Source organism: Cervus canadensis, chromosome 18 (genome assembly GCF_019320065.1).
Source record: "Cervus canadensis isolate Bull #8, Minnesota chromosome 18, ASM1932006v1, whole genome shotgun sequence".
In the NCBI taxonomy this organism is placed as follows: domain Eukaryota; kingdom Metazoa; phylum Chordata; class Mammalia; order Artiodactyla; family Cervidae; genus Cervus; species Cervus canadensis.
In genome coordinates this window covers 15,437,851-15,454,047 of record NC_057403.1, presented here as the reverse complement: position 1 = coordinate 15,454,047, position 16,197 = coordinate 15,437,851, and the positions used below count along the sequence as shown (strand labels likewise).

Genomic DNA, 16,197 nt, shown 5'->3' with positions numbered 1-16,197 from the left:
TAGAAAGTGTTCTAGTTTCATTCTTTTACAAGTGGTTGACCAGTTTTCCCAGTACCACTTGTTGAAGAGGTTATCTTTTTTCCATTGTATATCCTTGCCTTCTTTGTTGAAGATAAGGTGTCCATAGTTTCGTGGATTTATCTCTGGGCTTTCTATTCTGTTCCATTGATCTATATTTCTGTCTTTGTGCCAGTACCATACTGTCTTGATGACTGTGGCTTTGTAGTAGAGTCTGAAGTCAGGCAGGTTGATTCCTCCAGTTCCATTCTTCTTTCTCAAGATTACTTTGGCTATTCGAGGTTTTTTGTATTCCATACAAATTGTGAAATTATTTGTTCTAGTTCTGTGAAAAATACCATTTGGTAGCTTGATAGGGATTTTGCATTGGTAATATATAGATTGCTTTGGGTAAAATAGCCATTTTGACAATATTGATTCTTCCAATCCATGAACACGGTATGTTTCTCCATCTGTTTGTGTCCTCTTTGATTTCTTTCATCAGTGTTTTATAGTTTTCTATGTATAGGTCTTTTGTTTCTTTAGGTAGATATACTCCTAAGTATTTTATTCTTTTGTTGCAATGGTGAATGGTATTGTTTCCTTAATTTCTCTTTCTGTTTTTTCATTGTTAGTATATAGGAATGCAAGGAATTTCTGTGTGTTAATTTTATATCCTGCAACTTTACTATATTCATTGATTAGCTCTAGTAATTTTCTGGTAGAGTCTTTAGGGTTTTCTATATAGAGGATCATGTCATCTGCAAACAGCGAGAGTTCCACTTCTTCTTTTCCTATCTGGATTCCTCTTACTTCTTTTTCTGCTCTGGATTGCTGTGGCCAAAACTTCCAACACTATGTTGAATAGTAGTGGTGAGAGTGGGCATCCTTGTCTTGTTCCTGATTTCAGGGGAAATGCTTTCAATTTTTCACCATTGAGGGTGATACTTGCTGTGGGTTTGTCATATATAGCTTTTATTATGTTGAGGTATGTTCCTTCTATTCCTGCTTTCTGGAGAGTTTTAATCATGAATGGGTGTTGAATTTTGTCAAAGGCTTTCTCTGCATCTATTGAGATAATCATATGGTTTTTATCTTTCAATTTGTTAATGTGGTGTATTACATTGATTGATTTGCGGATATTAAAGAATCCTTGCATTCCTGGGATAAAGCCCACTTGGTCGTGGTGTATGATTTTTTTTAATATGTTGTTGGATTCTGTTTGCTAGAATTTTGTTAAGGATTTTGCATCTATGTTCATCAGTGATATTGGCCTGTAGTTTTCTTTTTTTGTGGCATCTTTGTCTGGTTTTGGAATTAGGGTGATGGTGGCCTCATAGAATGAGTTTGGAAGTTTACCTTCTTCTGCAATTTTCTGGAAGAGTTTGAGTAAGGTAGGTGTTAGCTCTCTCTAAATTTTTGGTAGAATTCAGCTGTGAAGCCATCTGGTCCTGGGCTGTTGTTTGCTGGAAGATTTTTGATTACAGTTTCAATTTCCTTGCTTGTGGTGGGTCTGTTAAGATCTTCTATTTCTTCCTGGTTCAGTTTTGGAAAGTTATACTTCTAAGAATTTGTCCATTGCATCCGAATTGTCCTCATTTTTTTTTTTTTTTCATTTTTTTTATTATTAGTTGGAGGCTAATTACTTCACAACATTTCAGTGGGTTTTGTCATACATTGACATGAATCAGCAATAGATTTACACATATTCCCCATCCCGATCCCCCCTCCCCCCTCCCTCTCCACCCGATTCCTCTGGGTCTTCCCAGTGCACCAGGCCCGAGCACTTGTCTCATGCATCCGACCTGGGCTGGTGACCTGTTTCACCATAGATAATATACATGCTGTTCTTTCGCAACATCCCACCCTCAACTTCTCCCACAGAGTTCAAAAGTCTGTTCTGTACTTCTGTGTCTCTTTTTTTGTTTTGCATATAGGGTTGTCGTTACCATCTTTCTAAATTCCATATATATGTGTTGGTATGCTATAATGTTCTTTATCTTTCTGGCTTACTTCACTCTGTATAATGGGCTCCAGTTTCATCCATCTCATTAGAACTGGTTCAAATGAATTCTTTTTAATGGCTGAGTAATATTCCATGGTGTATATGTACCACAGCTTCTTTATCCATTCATCTGCTGATGGGCATCTAGGTTGCTTCCATGTCCTGGCTATTATAAACAGTGGGCAGGCGGATTCTTAACCACTGGACACCAGGGATGTCCTGGGATTATTATTCAAAGATACAACTCAGGAACAGGCTTTCCAGATGGCGCTAGTGGTAGAGAACCCACCTGCCAATACAGGAGACATTAAGAGACACAGGTTTGATCCCTGGGTCAGGAAGATCCTCTGGAGGAGGGCATGACAACCCATCGCAGTATTCTTGCCTGGAAAATCCCAAGGACAGAGGAGCCCAGTGGGCCACAGTCCATAGGGTCACAGAGTCAGACCCGACTGAAGGGACTTTGCATGCACGCATAACTCGGGAACAACCAGATGGAAAGAGGTATGGGGACAAGAAGACAAGGTATGAGGAAAAGAGTCAGACATGACTTAGTGACTAAACAACAAGAATATTCCGTCGTATATATGTACCACATCTTCTTTACCCATTCTGCTGTTGATGGCCACTGAGGTGGCTTCCATGTCCTGGCTATTGTAAGTAGTGCTGAAAAAGATACATACACCCCAAGGATTCTGGGTCTTTAAGCTAGGAATTGAGTGAGGGATACTGACTCTTTTTTTTCTTGATTTTATTCGCCTTTTGTTCACTTGATTTAGAGCTCTTTCATGTGTACGGGTCAAGTAAGAATTTGTTAGACTTCCTGTTTCTTTCATTTCAGTTAGCCAGTGCCTTTGTTCTCTGTTGAGTCAGACTCTTCTGATGGCATCATTGACTCTACTGTCCATTATGGTGAGCATGGCCCACCTTCCCTTTGGTGATTAAGTACTGGCTCAGTAGACATGAATTTGGGTGAACTCTGGGAAATAGTGGAGGACAGAGGAGCCAGGTGTGCTTCAGTCCATGGGGTCACAAAGACTTGGACACGACTTAGCAACTGAACAACAAACGCCTCTTAGACCTGCTGCCCCTCGAGCCAGTTTCCTCCATTGCATTGAGGTTTCCCACTTCTGTGGCAGTGGTTCCCACTGTAATTTCTGAGCTCCAGAGAAGAGTCATCGCAGAGCTAGCTCTTCAAGGCTGCTGGGGCTTCCTTACAAAATCATATCTCAGTGTCGTGGTGAAAGCTGTGTGCTCTAAACTCTCCCAGGGTATTGGTGAGAAGATCTCAAATGATAAATCCATACAGCATTCCAATCTAAGTGTTTGGATCCCTATCTCTGAGTAAATGGTCGCTTCTGTGGTGCAGAGACCTCCTTGTGTTTCCATCAAGATAAACATAGATAGGTGGAAAACTTAGCAGTAACCTAGTGAGCTGAGTGGGAAAAACTCAGAGGCATTTTTCTCTGAGAAGGCCTTCAGGGGCTCAACCCAGTATCCCCAGAGGAGCCCCAGAGAGGGGAGAGAATACTTCACACAGAGTCCCAGGTGCTCCTGGAATAACTGAGGGGAATAAGCCAGGTCAGGAGATGCTCTCGGACCTCTGGTCTGACCTGACACAGTCAGTCTGGAGGGTCCCCCTCGGGGGTGTCTGTTTTCCTCAGGAATAGCCTAATCCATGAGGTCTTGTGTGTGTGTGTGTTTTAAACCAAGTATGTTTTATTTATCTGCTCATCTTTGGCTGTGCTGGGTCTTTGTTGCTCAGGTCTTTCTCTAGTTGCGGTGCTCGGGCTTCTCACTGCAGTGGCTCCTCTTGTTGCAGACCATGGGCTCCGGGGCTCGTGGGCTCAGTAGTTGTGACTTCCGGGCTCCAGAGCACAGGCTCGATAGCTGTGGAGCGCATGCCTGGTTGCCCCGCGGCATGTGGGGTCTTTCCCGATCAGGGATCAAACCCATGTCTCCTGCAATGGCAGGTGGATTCTTCACTACTGAGCCACCAGGGAAGCCCAGGATCATTTTAAAGCAAAGGCACGTCTATTGTTTTGTCTAAGGATGGTGGTTACTTTCCTCCCCAAATCATTCTGTGTCCACGCCTGGGAAATTCCATGGTGGGCTCCAGCCACGGGGTCACAGAGAACCGGACATGACGGAGCGCACCAGGCTCATGGTGCTGCTGCTTCCCCGTCACTGCAGTCCTGTCTGACTCTCTGTGACCCCGTGCACTGTGGCCCCCGGTCGCCTCTGTCCATGGGGTTTGCCAGGCAAGAAGGCTGGAGTGGGTTGCCATTTCATCCTCCAGGGGATGTTCCCGACCCAGCGATCGAAGCCCCATCTCCTGTGTCTTTACTGCTGTGCCCCCGGGGAAGCCCCCCCACTCAGGGTCCTTGAGGACACCTTCGGGCAGAGTGAGTCTAGCAGTTCCCACAGTGGGGGTGGGATGTGGTGTGGGAGACACCTTTATGTGTCCTGATGTCACCATCTGGCTCAGAGAGTCCTCTGGACACCATCTCCTGGTCCAAGATCGGCTCTGCCAGTCAGCGCAGGATGCCTGCCGCCCAGTAGAACTCTGGGGGGACGGGATGGGCCACATTTCCTTGGTCCCACACTTCAAAAGGGTTAGAACGGTGAATGTCAGTTTAGGTGAATTTTATCTCAAAAACAAAAAATTTAGGAGAGGATCCTACCCCTTAACTTGTGCCAAGCTGGCGCCAAAACACCGCTGGGCATGTCCGTGAATGTCCATTTCTTCACTCCCCAAGCACTCCCATAGTAATTATACAGGGGCCGAGGCAGGAGTCTACCCATCTACCACCCAACGATGGTAGATGGGTAGACTTTATTCCTACTATGAGCACTTTCAGTGCCAATTCCTGGCGAAGGCGTGGCGGCACCACTGACAAGCCCAGCTAGACCCATCCTTCCTGCATGTCAGGTACTTAGGGATCCGGAAGACACATGATGGGAGCACAGAACCGGTCCTGAGCATGTAGTTACAGACGAAGGAGGAGAGGGCCGGTTGGGGGGCTTCAGAGGGGGACTCTGGGGTTCACCTGCGGAGGGTGGGATGAACTGTGGCAGAGGGCATTCAGTCTGGCTGTAAGAGGGGAAGGAGCAGGTTTACGGGGAAAGGGGAAGAGGCCATCCCATGCGGGGACTGTGTAGGCAGATACAGGGAGGCATCAGCAAGTCCCGATGGACCAAGAGTGATGAGGGGACAGAACATGTGGAAATGAGACAGCAAGGAGCAGGGGAGAGGAAGCTCTTGGGGGAAGGTCAGACGAAAGAGATGGTAGCTTTTCTGAAGAGTGGTGTGTTCTGTGGTACCTTTTGGGGTTCCCAGGTGACGCTCATGGTAAAGAACCCATGTGCCAATGCAGGAGATGTAAGAGATGTGAGTTCGATTCCTGTGTGGGGAAGATCCCCTGGAGGAGGGCATAGCAACTCACTCAGTATTCTTGCCTGGAGAATTCCCATAGACAGAGGAGCCTGGCAGGCTACAGTCCACGGATCACAAAGAACTGGACATGACTGAAGCGACTTAGTATGCATGCACAGACGCACATGGTGTCTTTTTCCTCCAGAGCCTGGACTGAAGAGGCCAGGAGGGCTCAGGGCACTGGAAGGGAACAAGGAGCAACGTTCATGACATGTCTACCACCTGTGGCTGCTTCTTCCTGCTCATATGTGTGTGGACATCATCCAGCCCCATTTTCTGTGTCCCTTCCTGCATTTGCAGAGGAATAAAGTTGGAGAGCTATCCATGATCCCTCGGTCCTCAGGGCAGCATGAGCACACCCAGAGCCATCTTGGTTGGACAAGGGCTTTTTTTTTTTTTTCTTTTTTAAAGCTGTCCTGTACTATTCTACTCTTAAAATTTACTTATTTAATTTGGCTGTGCCGAGTCTTAGGGGCAGCACCAGGATCTTCCATCTTCATTGCGGCTTTCAAAATCTTTAGCTGTAGCACTGGAACTCTTAGCTGCGGCACGAGGGATGTAGTTCCCTGACCAAGGTTGGAACCCAGGTCCGCTGCACTGGGAGCAAGGAGTCTTAGCCACCGGACCACCAGGGAGAGTTCCAGGGTAAAGATTCCTGTGAATGTCATCGTTTCCTGTTAATATCCTAACCACCATGTTCTGCCAGCTGAAATTCTCTCTCCCAGGAAACAGTGATGGAGGTTAGGATAATTTAGATATAATATTTTTCTGTGTAGCCCTGTGTCCCCAGGACAGAGTGAACTCAGAGTGATCAGTGAATTTCTGCTGCGAGCCCATTCCCTCAAGCAAAATAAGAACAAATGAGGGCCTTCCGCCATAAAGCCCTGTCGGTCGTCCCACATGAATGAGTTTTTCACTTCCAGGTGAAAAAAGCTAATTTTTAGGGGTGAATTCTCACACCATTGATTGCATGTGTGCTAAGTTGCTTCAGTAGTGTCCGACACTTTGGGACCCTCTAAAAGTTAGCCCACCCGGCTCCTGTGTCCATGGGATTGTCCAGGCAAGAACACTGGAGTGGGTTGCCATGCCCTCCTCCAGGGGATTTTCCCGACCTAGGGATCGAACCCTTGTCTCTTACATGTCCTGCATTGGTAGTTGGGTTCTTTATACCACTGGCACCACTTGGGAAGTTCAAGGCCATCAATTACTACTGCCAATTAAAAAAATAAATTTTTGTTTTTTTATTTTATATTTGGCTGATCTTCATTGCTTCACAGGCTTTTCTCTAGTTGTGGAAAGTAAGGGCTCTCTCTCTAGTTGTGGTGGGTGGGCTTCTCACTGCAGTGGCTTCTCTTGTTGCAGAGCAAAGGCTCAGTAGTTGTGGCGGATGGACTTACTTGCTCCACGGCATGTGGGATCTTCTTGGACCAGGGAATCAACCAGTGGCCCCTGCCGTGGAAGATGGATTCTTTATTGCCAGGGAAGTCCCCTGTGTACTGATTTTATTGCTGCTTCCAGTGGTCTTGGGATGGAGGCACCACAGCAGAGGGCCAAGGGAAATCAGGGGCTGAGGAGGGGAAAGACAGCACATGTTCCAATTGCTTGGAAGTGAAGAAAATGAGATGACAGGCTAATTCTTGGTGGAATTAATAAAGGAAAATTATCCGGGTTGGAAGAGCTCTGACTCTGTGAGGGGCAGAAAAAGGGACAGGCAACAAGGAGGTGGGACGTGCTGGAGAGATTTCTACACACCTGAGCCCATGGAGACTGTGCGAGTGAACACTGGATCAGGCATGGGATGCACTGGAGCCATCTGTGTGGGCAGTGTGGTGTGTCCCTAGTGAAGAGCCCAGCAGACCTTTTACTCATGAAATCATCTTCTCTCCTTCTCTCCCAGAGGAAGACAGGCAGGTCCTCCAGGCAGGTTGGAGCAGTGACCTGTGGCTCTAGGTGGACGCACTTTGTCAGCAGGTGTGCACATGAATTGATTGAGCTCTCGGATCCCAGGATCCAATACCTCTGGACTTAGAAACAGGCTCACTCTGACTCCCTGTTGAGCAATTTCTATTTCTTCTGCCTGTAAAGGAGGCAGTGTAGAAAGCAGTACCAACTGTGAGGCAGCATGTTGATATCTGATACACAATATTTATTATAAATATAGAGCAATTTTTACAAATCATTCAGAAGTGGCCTCAGCCAGGCAAAATTAAATTATGCAGAAGTGCTTGTATGAGGGGAGGTGTACACAGTCTGTATCAGGGTGAGAAAACCCTGAAAGAGGTACTGAGTACAGAGCGCTCCCAACCACCCCTCTCTGGGGGACCAGTTCCACACCGCAGGCGGTCCGTCATGAAGGTGGAATAAAGCCTTTCTCTCAGCAGCCCAAGGAGGCCCCGTCTGTGCAGAAGGCTGGTGGGAAGCAGGTGCACCTCTCCTCCTCCCGTCCTCCCTTTCTGTGCCGACACATTGGGTCCCGTGCACCCCATGGGAGAAGAATTCCAGAGGCTCTTCAAGAAACCCAGGGCTGAGTCATAATCTGCACCTTGTGTCCTAAGGAGCGTGCGCACCAGTGCGGCCTCCTGGGCTGTAAACAATGCTAACAGCGCAAGGGGCCGTGTTCCCTTCAGGGCGTTCCTGCTTCTCAAGAAGGCGTCCTGAGAAGGTAAGCGGGGGCAGATGGACAGAACAGGCACAGGCGGGAACACGGAAGAGAAGGGGGTTGATGACTGGCCTGAGATGCCTAGAAACGGAGTGAGACCCATTTCTGGCCGTGAAGGTAGACAACTGCTACTTCTTATTTTCTGTGCGGAGCCCCTGACACAAAAGGCTTAGGGAGCTCATGGCCAGAGAGACATGAGGGGCTTTGGTAGGTTCTTCCCCCTGAAGTGGTCAGATTGGCTTATGCAGCAAATTAAACAGAACCCCTTTCACACAAACAAGCAGTTACAAAAATTAAAATGGCAGAATGTCTCAGAAGGAAGGGAAAAAACAACCAATACCCCCAAATTGTACATTCTTTGACCATTATTTAAATAATCTCTGCAGGGTGACTTTCTGAGTCCTTTCCCCAATCCCAGCAGATTGCATCTGGTAAGAGATGACTGCCCCATAAACTGATGACCCCTCAATCTCTGGGCATTGCCTTGAATAAAGCCCATAGCATTATTAAAACAATGTGTGTCGTTTTTTTGTTTGTTTGTTTGTTTGTTTTTGTTTTTGCAGTTTCCATCAACATACACTTACGAACGCTGAGAAGTTGTTTTCTAGTTGCTTCTAGCGGGTTCTCTGAAGGCACGCTTTCAAAGGTTTAGATGGTATTCTAGCTAAGTAGTAAGTTGCTTAGTCCCTGATCCTGCAGGTAGGCAACACTGAAAGCAGACAAAGGTGTAGAACTTCCCAGCTCAGAGCTGGTCATGTATGTGTCTTCCTGTGAATGGCGGGTTCACATCGGGCTTCAGAGTGCAGAAGGTCTTTGTTTTCCTTATCCTTGCTCTTCTTTTCTGGCACAGGCATTTCAGTGGATAAGAAATAATTCTCCAGGTTATGGCAAATTCATGTTAGACTCCAGTAGGACTGAGGTGGGAAGGAATGAACGTGTTCTGAATACACAAGTTTACAACTGGTCTAGGGGCAGAGGTTCTAGCAACTTTCTCCCAAGGTCTGCTTTCCTTGATTTCAATGACGAGGAAGTTTTGGTTTCCTACAGAGCTCCTAGTGGATGTGCCTTTTCATCCACTGACACTGAAGAAAGAGGATATGACAAGGCACCCTGGAGGAGCCTCATTAGGGGTTGAAGGAGCTGGGGGAAGACTCTCTCCTCTGTTCCCTGAGGGCAGAGGGATCCCCTGGGGATGGGTGTGAGAAGGCTGGAATAAGTCAACAGTGCAACAAGCAGGACAGGTTCCATTACTGTTTTTTCACTTCTGAATGGTTTTTGTATGTGTTGGAGATGGGGAGGCTGAAGTTGCTTTCTTTTTTAATTCCTGGGCATTGAAGTTCACGGAGGAATATTCAACATCATTAACCTGAAAGGCATGAGCAGCAGTTAGTTGAATCAGCATCACAGGCCAGACACTCACCTTGTCCAGGGTCACATAGCATCCATGCTCTTACCACTTTGAAACTTTTAGGTTCAGGGAAGGGCTTTTATTACCTATACACTCTGCTTAGTAACATCCTATTGAATGATTATTATGGATGACTATGGAATTCTTCAGTGGAATATGATGGCACAGCAATAAGAATAAGTAGACAATAAAGGCACACAAACATATGAATGAAACTTGCAAAACAATTTTGAATGAAAGAAGCCACACCCATGTACACTGTGTGTTTCATTATATAAGCACATAATCAAGTAAAAGTAGTCTAATGCATTGGAAGTGAAGACAGTCTTTACTCTTCAGAGGGAAGTAACTGTAGCATTGTGTGTGTGTGTGTGTGTGTTGAGGGGGGCTGATTTTTTTAAATGATTGGGTACTGTTACATAGATGTGAACAACTTGTGGAAACTTACATACTCTTAAAATTATTAGGTAGGCCAGAAAGCTCATTCAGGTTTTTCCAAAAGTTTTTCCATAAGATCTCACGGAAAAACACACTTGGATCAACCCAATACTTATGATTGAAGCATTTTTCAGTTTATATGTGTATTCTGTTGAAGATTAAGATGAGGAAAATTCAGTAAAAGTATTAGAAGGTAAAGGAATCAAGACCTCAGGTCTATAACACTGGAAATTATCATTTGTCAGTAACACCAGAGTCAGCCTGGAGGCAGAAGAGGGAGAATGATCTAGTGCTTTTCTTGCTCTGGCCACTGTGCTGAGTGCTTTACCTTTGTTATATCATTTAATTCCTTGATCTCTTCTGTGAAGTAGGCAGCACACCCATTTTACAGAGGACTCAGCTGAGGCACTGTGAGGTTAAGTTACTTGTCCATGGTCCCAGCTGTGATCAAGTCCAGTGAGGTGGACTTGTAGGAGTAATGCTTCTTTGTTGCTGCAGTGGGGAAGTTTGACCCAAACTTGATTTCCCATTTGTGTCTACAAGACTAACCCATTCTACACAGAGATATTTCCGTGAGAAAAGGAGCCAGTGAAGCTGGCTGTGCTTACCTTTTCAGGTGAACTGTCAGAGTGACTTGACCTGGGGAAACACAGGAGAGTCATCAACCCATGAAAATGCAGAGTTGCCTTATGGCCTCAGAAAGGACTGTTCCTAAAGCTGATGTGACTTCTAGCTGAAGGAGGTGGCAGGTGGTGGGAGGGCAGGGGCCCATGATTGAGACTTAAGGATTTCTCTTCCATCAGTCTGTGGTCCAGACCCCAGTGCATTAGACCGAGGTGGTGGTGGGGCGGGGTGGGGGTGTTGAGGGGAGGCCTCAGTGCACTTCTGAAGATTTCTGCCAGTTCACAAGGCCTGAGTTTTGCCCACGTGTGTTTCACAGGTGTGTGTCTAGGCAGCAGGCTCCAGAGGCAGGACGGACTGAGGCCCACAGCACCCAGAGCACCAGAGGCAGGGAAAGTCTCACCATAGGAGATGTCCGCATCCTTAACAGAGGCAGGAGGGGGAAGGAGGTAGGATGAGGAAAGGGCTCCTGGAAGCTCGGCCATCACACGGCTGCCTGGCTTGTGTGGCTTCAGAGGGGCCATGTCTCTGGGGACTCTTCCATGACTAGGAAGGATGTGAGGACCTGTGCCAAGCTGAGGGTGGGGACTGAGATCACCTCTCATATTTCAGAAGGTAGGGGTTCCCTGGTCAGTCAGGGCACGTGGTGGAAGAAACCAGCTCTCACTGAGTGAGTAGCTCTACTTACTGTGGTTGTGATCTGAGGATTTGTGCTCTGTGAGATCGCACTGGTCAGTTGCCCTAAATAAATATCAGACACAGTGACTACTATTCCCAGGCACAGGGTCTCTGCTCCTTGAATTAGGAAGCACAGTGTTGGCTTGATTCCGTGGGGCTCCTCCATGTTCATTTTCACCTTGGTTGGTCCTCTTTCTTCCTAGGACCTCTGTCTTCAATCTACCCATTACCCCCTCTCATGTTTACTCCTCTCTGGTTTACTGGCTCTTCAGAACATTTATGGCCATTCATCTCAACTGCTTCTATTTCTACCCGGACATCTTTCCACTTTTGTAGGTAGATGCTGGTTATTTCTCACTTTCTTTATTGCCCTGGAGGGCTTGGGTTGTTCCTGCTTTTCTTAGGTTCTCTTCCAGTCCTGTCCCTCCCTCCTCCTGCTCTTGTGGTTGACAGAGCACAGGTCTCCCTTCTTCCTGCACCTCCTTTCATGTCCACATTGGTTTTCCTTCTTGGACCTTGGTTTCCCTGCCTGGACAGAGGAACACAATTGGCTCTGCCCCCTCTAAACCAGATGGAGGTGGGAATAGCCATGTCCAAGAGACAGGGGGTTACAGGAAACATGAAGACCAGGGAAGAGGAGACCCATAAGAATCAGTGCTGGGAAGCAGGAAGACTGAGGAGCAGATCTAGGCCAGAGACAGAGACGAGATCTCCTTCCCTCTCCCAAGCAGGGCAGTAGCCTCGAAGAAAGCGGAACAAGAGGAAAGGTGGCATACCGTCTACTTTCTCTGATGTACAGAAAATACACCAGGGCTGCTATCAGAGCCACCCCAGCCACAGCTCCAATCACGATGCCGACAATGGCACCAGCTGAGAGGTCAGAGGAACTTTCTGATGTTGGTTTATCTGTTGTAGAAAGAAAAGAGAAGAATGAATGAAGGCAACAATATTTTACAGTGGGAGGGGCTCTGGGAGATAGCTCAATATGAAATAGTCTCTACTTGATCCTCCAAGGTATAAACTTTCTGTGGAAGGTTGCTGTGAGGTGAGTAACCGCCTATATCCTTGCGATTTTTTCCTCTCTGATTGTATTTCTAGGTTGGTGACCACATTCCTCAATTCCAACCTGGCTTTTCTGCACTCATATGTTTGAAGTCTTTGGAAATGTAAGAAGGACTGATGATGGTTATTTTTGTATGATATCAGTTCCCATCTTTTCATGGTTACATCTTTACCTGGGTACCAGGTATGGCTGCCATGAATATGCACCTGTTAGGTGTCTTACAAAAGTGTGAGTTCCTGAGTCATGTCTGACTCATTTTGACCCCATGGACTGTAGCCCACAGGCTCCTCTGTCCATGGGATTTCCCAGGAAGAATGCTGGAGTGGGTTGCCATTTCTTTCTCCTGGGGATCTTCCTGACCCAGGGATTGAACCCAGGTCTTCTGCATTGCAGGCAGATTCTTTACTGTCTGAGCCATGGGAAGTGTCTTATGGTGGGGATCTAATTGATGGAAGGCCGTCTGAATTCACTACCCCTTTGCACAGAGACCATCCTTCACACAGATTTCCAGCAGGAATATGAAATCAATCCCAATTCTGTGAGAAATAAATTCTTTTGTGTGATGGGTGACTTTAATTCAAGGGCTCCTTGCCAGCTTTGCAGATATCTCTTAGAACTGCACTGCAGCCTGAAACTTCCTCCTTCCTAGGGACCCAATGTGCATCCTGCTCTGAGGACCCTCCCAGGCTCCTCCCACTCCTGCCTCACTTTCCTTCACAGGCATTTTCTGCAAGGAATGTCTTAGATGTCTAATCCCATCCTGGCTGCATCTCATGGAATGAAAACTATCATACTAGACATGAAACTTTGTACTCAACCCCCCTGTTTCCTCTCTTCCATATTTATAAGTATCATGTTCCTGTGGATCTTTGTGCTTTCCTTCCCCAAATATATAACACCTTTTGTCTGTTTCTTCTTTTTTACTTCAGTGGTCCTCACCGTTCAACTCAAGACTGAAAATCAGTGCTAATGTTAGCTATTGTTATGACATACATACTCTGTGCCAGGCTCTGTGCTATATATTTGCCAAATATCTCATTTAATTCATACAATAACCCAGTCAGATAGACACTATTTCCATTTTATAGATGGAAAATCTGAGGTTTACAGTGGTGGAGAACCTAAAGCCATGTGGCTAATGAGATGTGGATCGAGAGTCAAGTCGTCCTAGGAACACCTGACTGCATACAGCCTAATGAAGTCAAGAAGGCCCCCTGGAGAAGGAAATGGCAACCCACTCCCTTCTTCTTGCCTGGGAAATCCCATGGGCAGTGGAGCCTGGTGAGCTATAGTCCATGGGGCCTCAAAGACTTGGACAGGACTTAGTAACTAAACAGCAGCAACAACAATGATAATAGTAATAATTATAGCAGCTAAATTGTTTGGAAAATGTTCCCCGTGTGGGTATTTTGCTAAGGGTTTAGTTGAATCTTACATTAAATCTGTGAAAAAATGCCATAAAGAAGGTTCTCTTATTGCAGTTCTCCCTTGAGGACTCTGAGGCTGAGAGAAGTGAAGAATCTCATGCAAGAATTTATAATTGTAAATGCTTATATTAAAAGAAGGATCTGAAATCAGCAACCTAAATTTACAACTTGAGGGACAAGAATAAAAGCTAAACCCAAAGCTAGCAGAAGGAAGGAAATAATAATAATTAGAGTGGAGATAAATAAATTAGAGAATGAAGAAACAGTAGATGGAATCAATAAAACCAGTATTTTGTTCTTCAAAAAGATTAACAAAATTGACAAATCTTTAACTAGATTGACTACGAAAAAAAGAGAAGATTCAAATTATAAAAATCAGAAATGAATGTGGAATCATTACTACTAATTCTACAAAAATAATACAAAGTATAAGAGTACTAGGAATAATCCCATGCCAGTAAATTGGATAATCTGTGAAATGGACAAATTCCTGGATGCATGAGAGCTACCAAGATGTAATCATAAAGAAATAGAATATATGAACAGACGTATAAAGGAAGGAGGTTAAATAAATAAAACCATTTGAAAAAAAGGCACTAACCTTTTAGGATAAAACACTCAAAACTAGGAAAAAAAGGAAACCACCTCAACATAATAAAGGCCATAGATAAAAATCCCACAGCTAACATCATCCTAAATGGTGAAAGAGTGAACATTTATTTTCTGAGATCAGGAGCATGACAACAATGCCTGCTGTTTCCAACTCCATTCAAAATAGTATTGGACATACTAGCCAGAGAGATTAGGCAAGAAAAAGAAACAAAAGACATCCAAATTGCAAAAGAAGAATAAAATTATTTCTGTTTGCAGTTGACATGACCTTATATGTAGAAAATGATAGATTTCCCAGAAAACTGTTAGAACTAATAAACAATTCATCAAAGTTGAAGGATACTAAATCAACATGTAAAGATCAGTTGCTCTTATATACAATAAAATATTCAAAAAGGAAGTTAAGAAAATTTTATTCTATTTTGATATGAAAAATAATATCAAAAGAACAAAATACTTAGGAATTAACAAGGAAGGTGAAAGATTTATACATTTAGGAATTATAAATAAGCACTACTGAAAGAAATGAAAGAAGATGTAAACAAGAGGAATGGATAAAGAAGATGTGGTACATATATGCACCATGGAATATTACTCAGATATTAGGAGAATGAAATAGTCCCATTTGCAAAAACATGGATGGACCTAGAGAGTCTCATACTAAGTGAACCAAGTTGGACAGAGAAAGACAAATATCATATGCTATCACTGGTAAGTGGAATCTATTTTAAAAAGTGATACAAATGAACTTATTTACAAACCTCAAACAGACTCAACATATTTAGAAGACAAACCTATGGTTACCAAAGGGGAAATGTGTGTGTGTGGGAATAAATGAGGAGCATGGGGTCAACATGGACATGCTACTATATATAAAATAGACAGGGACCTACTGTATAGCATGGGGAGCTCTACTCAATATTCTGTAATTATCTATATGGCTAAAGAGTCTGGAAAAAATGTATATATGTATACATATAACTGAATCACTTTACTATACACCTGAAACTGACACAACATTGTAAAATATACTCCAATAATTTTTTTTAAAAGAAGAGACAAATGGCCAATAATCACATGAAAAGATGCTCCACATCACCAGTAATTAGGGGAATGCAAATCAAAACCACAGTGAGATATCACTTCTTACTCTTTAGAATGGTTATTTTAAAAAAAAAACAGCAAACAGAAAACAAGAAGTATTTGCAAGGATGTGTAAAAGTTGAAACTTTTGTGCATTGCGGGTGAGAATGCAAAATACTACAACCACCTTGGAAAACTACATGGTCATTCATCAAACAGTTGGACAAACAATTGCCATTTGATCCAGTGATTCCACTGGTGGTTTTGTGCCCAAAAGACTGAAAGCGGAACTTCCCTAGTGGTCCAGTGGTTAAGAATGCACCTTCTAATGCAGGGGACATGGGTTCAATCCTTGGTCAGGGAACAAAGGTCCCAGATGCCTCGGAGCAACTAAGCCCGAGAACAGGAGAATCCATGTGCCTCAGCAAGAGAAGCCATCACACTGCAACTAAAGAAAGCCTGCACACCAGAATGAAGAGCCCCCATGATGCAATGAAGACCCAGTGCAGCCGCAATAAAAAAGATTGAAAGCAGTGATTGAAGAGATACTTGGACACCCATGTTGCTGGTAGCATATTCACAAAAGGTGGAAACAATTTAAAAGACAATCAACTTATGAATGATCAAATGTTGTATATACATACAAGGGAATATACTTCAGCCTTTCAAAGGAATGAAATTCAGACATCTGCTATAATATGGATGGGACCTTGAAGACATAATGCTAGTAAGTGAAATAAATCAGACCCAAAGGGATAATTATAATGTTA

General features: G+C 44.5%; 2 protein-coding genes across 7 annotated transcripts in view; one reads left to right on the top strand and one right to left on the bottom strand.

The window, feature by feature from the left end:
* LOC122420196 (carcinoembryonic antigen-related cell adhesion molecule 7-like) overlaps positions 1 to 16,197 on the bottom strand; it is a 320,198-nt gene that overhangs the window by 161,289 nt on the left and 142,712 nt on the right. The window lies entirely within an intron of this gene.
* The window catches only part of LOC122420213 (carcinoembryonic antigen-related cell adhesion molecule 6-like), a 75,456-nt gene that overhangs the window by 3,285 nt on the left and 55,974 nt on the right, over positions 1 to 16,197 (top strand). The gene's annotated exons all lie outside the window — the stretch shown is intronic.